Raw genomic sequence first — 4,436 nt, 5'->3', positions numbered from 1 at the left:
AGCCAGCAGGTGCAATACAGCCTAATGAGGTGGTCACATGACTGCAAGAGGGCTCCTGGATTGGAGGATGGGGTTGGGTGGCCTCAATATAAACCCAGGCCCAGGATTGCTCAGTGGGCAGATGTTGCAGGGAGCTAGAAGGATAGCATTGCCTCCTCCTGCTACTACTTCTGCAACACCTGGAGGTCAGGGTAGGGACTATGGTAATGGAGGAGGTTCCTGGTGTGGCAGGCCAGCAAGGGGTGCTCCTGCACTGAGCCACCCACCTCACTGCACCCAGCCACCTACCAGGCCCCAAGTGCCTCCCTGGGGCATCTCACGTCTGGCTGACCCCCTTCCTGGAGCACACCCACGAGCCTGATATCAACCACTGCCACCACCCAGGAGTCTCAGTCTATCTGCAGCCCTGTGCCCCCTGGGATACACAGGCCTTGCAGACCTTGAGGTTGCTCGACCCACTGCAAGAACTTGGGGTGCTTCCCTTGGCCTGGAGCACAAATAGCGGTCTCTCTTAGTTAGCCAGACCAAGGGGACACAAAGGCATGGCTCTTATCCCTCTCCCAAAGGATCCACCCCACTAGGTACAGTGGAGATCTTTATTGGTTACAGAGAGGAGGCTTGGGGGAGGATTCAGGATAGGGAGGAATTGCAGAATAACCCTAGAGCAAGCAGTGTGGCTAGGTCGTGGTTGATCACACAACCAGAAGCACCAGAAGCAGCCCCATTGGCTGATGCCTGGTGCTTTTAGGTGACCTCACCTTCCAGGTCCAATCAGGCAGCTGTTGTCTGATGTCAAGCAATCCATTTAAAAAGCAACACTACTCACCTATAGGAGTCAAGCCCTACCCCATGCCATGAGGTCATTGAGGTGGAGTTCCTCCCTTGGCTACCTGTAGCTTCTCACATCTGCAGGAACAGGATCCCCCTCCTTCAGGAATATTTCCAGCTCAAGTTAAAACTCAGGGTTACATGAGATAGATGGGGGAGGGCTACCTGCCCACCGCAGTGACTGGGGCAACCAAATTGACAGACAGGTGATAAGCCCAAAAGCTTGGGGAGACACTGTGCAGACTTTGAGGAGGTACTGTGATGGCCTTCTGCCACACCTGGTCTTGGGGAATGACTTAAAACTACACCCCGCTGGGGTTGGATGGTGTGGTGGGGTTGCCCATGGTGGGGTAGTCTCAGGAAATGCCACACCAGTGCCTCCCTAGTGAAAGCTAAGCATGGGGTGCCGTATAGCACAATCTGGTAGGTTACCCCATAGAGGGGACAGGTGAGGGGTCAAGGCATGTCATCAGGCCGGAGACCCAAGGGGTGTAAGGCCGAGCGCCCCAGTGAGGGGGTGGTGTAGTGGGCCCAATAAGGGGTCGTATGAGAAGTGAGAAGGCTGCATAGAGTAGGGTCTGCATGGGTGGGCCTGAAGGACTGTGCATGGGCTGGCCTTAGAGATGGTTTGAGCTGGGTTTGGAAGGGCCTGAGAAGGTGAACTCATATGAGACGGAGAGGATGAGCAGCTCAATACCCTAACCAGAGTAACCTCAACTGGTCAATGCTGGGGCCGGTAAACGAGCCAGAGCACCCACCATGAGGGACGCCCAGAGCCAGGCGCCTGGGTCCTGACTGGCCTGGAGGCAAGGCCAGGGCCTGTGTGGCCAAAGGTCCTGGAGGAGCCACTACCAAGGGGGAGAAGAGTCCAGGGAGCTCAGCAGCCTACAATGAGATGGACCACCAGAGAAGGAGGGGTCTGCACACCTGGTGGGCATAGAGTGAGGTCCATCGTGGGGCCGAAGCCATATAGTGATGCCATCTGCAAGGCATGGGACACGGTAAAGGGAAGGTTTGGAGCTGTGTATTACGCCCTTGGCATTGGGCAGTAAATGGGCAGCCTCCTGGCTTATAAACAACTAATTAGATATGCCAAAGGCGAGGCAGGTGGGTGGACTGCCCTAGGCAGTTGAGCAGGCCAGTAATTTGACTGTCCTCATGACTGCCCCTGTCATAGGCTTGTATGTGAAGCCAGGGAGAAGGGGCTTCAGGGAACAGGAGGCAGTGCCTGGCTAAGGTAGGGGCTGGTTGGGTCTCACGGGCTTGGCAGAGAAGGGAGGGGAGTCTATGGCTGAGCACAGACAGCAGCAGGGAGGGGTCACCAGTGTGGACCAGACCTGGGCATGTCCTGTCCCTCACCCAGCTGCTTCTGAGCAGCTGCCCAGACCCCCTGCCCTTGGTAGCCAGCCCAGTTTGGGGGTTTGTTGCACATTCCTCTGCTCAGAGCCTCCACCCCAGGATGGAGGCCCGTCAGCCTTGGTTTGTGGCATGCATTTAGCTCTGTGGCTAAACAGCTCTTTCTTGCACCGTGAAAGACTTTGGGGGCAGTGCAGCATCTCCAGAGGCTCTGGTGTCCAGGGGTTGGATCCCATGGGGTGCAGAGCATGTGCTGCAAGGATGCTGAGCGTTACCTGGAGGTGCCCTTCCATCCAAGAAAGCCAAATCCGGAAGATGCCTAGCATGCGGAGTGCTGGATTTGGACTCTGGAGAGCTGGGGTCTGTTCCCAGCTCTGCATTGGCCTGAGGTTTCCTTCCTTTTCATGTGCTTGTGACAAGGTATTTTCTGCTATGGCCTTGAACTTGCAACCTCTGAACTGTCAACCCTGTGCCCTAGTGCCGCCCCAGCCTGAGACTAACTTTGGGATGAGTTGCTCTTTTTTTTGTGCCTTTGTTTCTCCATTGTACCATGGGGATCATGACCCCGGCCTCTTTTAAAGCACCTTGAAACTGCTGGATGGCTCATGTCTTCTTGAGGAGCTTTGTACTAGGATAGGGATAGAGCCCTGTGCCCCCAAAATAGCAAATGTAGCATCTTTTAAAAAAAAAAAAGGGAGGAAGAGTGATCTAGGCCTGTTCACTAAACTTAGATCTTAGAATAGATACAGAAAGAAAGAATTAGTCAGAGATGCAGAAGGAAATGGAAAATGGGGCAAAACACAACATGGGTTTATCACAGGATGTTCTTGTCGGGCTCAGTTAATATCTGTCTATGGCACGATAACCGAGGTCTTGGGTAAGGGGAAATTGGTGGACTTCATTTATCGAGACCAAAGCTTTTGATGCCAAGCTTCAGGGGAAACTTGTTGGCCAACCTGGGGAGGATGGGATCCATGCTACAGCTGTGAGGTGGAGGGAGTTGGCTCACAGGGAGAGGTTAGTGGGTTGTCCTGAAAGGCGAGTAATCCCACGAGGGAGTGGGGACCAGTGATATTCCTCTGGGATCGGTCTTGGGACCTGGCCAGGTTAACATTTTTACCAGTGACTTCACTGTGCTCTCATGAAATTTGGAGGTGATGCTAAGCCGGGGCACTGGCAATGTGGAGGAGGACCAGATTATTACACGGGCAGATTCGAATAACCTTGGGGTGTTAGCGATGGAATAAAGTTCAGCAGTGGGATGTACAAAGCCATACCCTTGGGGACCTATTGCAAGGACTTCAGCTGTAAAATGGACGCGCGTAGACATGTAAAGAACAGGAGGACTAGGTTGACTTGGTCACTAAATGACCCTTGATAGCTCTTCCAACCCTGTGATCCTATGGTCATAGGATGACCGTGAGCTGCCAGTGCAATGCATCCATGCACAATGCAATCCAATACAGTCTCAGAGTGTATATATACAGCAGAGGCAAGGCAAGGCTGGTACCCCTGCACAGGGCATCGGTAAGACCCCATGCATTGGATACGCCAGTGTTGTAAAAAGTGGGAATTTAAATTCCAGGAAAGGTCACTGAAACGGTGAGGGGAATGGAGCCCTCTTATGAAAGAGGATTATAGGAGTGTGGCTGGTTTTGTTTAGCAGAGCAGAGGTTAACAGGAGATCTGCTTGCTCTGCACAAGTATGCATGTGGGCTGAGTACTGGGAAAGCAGCAGAGCTCTGTAGGCTGGAAAACACCAGCTCAAGATCAAACGGCAACAAACTGACCGCAAATAAACTCGGAAGAAGATTTCTATCAGAGGAGCGAAGTCTTGGAGCGGCCTCCCAAGCAGAGCGGTGGCAGCAAGGGGCCTCTGTCTCTTCTAGCCAGAAATGGATGAGTTCAGGGAAGGGAGGGTGCCCTGGCTCACTCACCCAGGGCTGTGACATGGAGCCAGGTGTTTGAGCCCTCAGGTTGGGGTATAAAGGCAGCTTTTGCAGTGTTGGCAATCCCAGACCTCAGGGCTTTCTCCTGCCCACCAGCCGGGGCCTGGAAGGAATTACTTATTCCTCGTATTCGGGGTGGGGGGGCTCATTTCTGAGGCTCTGTGATGCTGGCCACACGTCAGGCCTGGGATTTAGACTGGAGCGTGCTAATGCTCTTGCAAACCCAGCGGTTCCTGGCTGGAAGGTCTTGCTCTTTCGCTCAGGGCTGACCTATGGTCAGGAAGGTATTGTTCCCATAGGTCA

The sequence above is a fragment of the Alligator sinensis genome, unplaced genomic scaffold (genome assembly GCF_000455745.1).
Source record: "Alligator sinensis unplaced genomic scaffold, ASM45574v1 scaffold783_1, whole genome shotgun sequence".
Taxonomy (NCBI): domain Eukaryota; kingdom Metazoa; phylum Chordata; order Crocodylia; family Alligatoridae; genus Alligator; species Alligator sinensis.
This window is presented reverse-complemented; position numbering follows the sequence as displayed.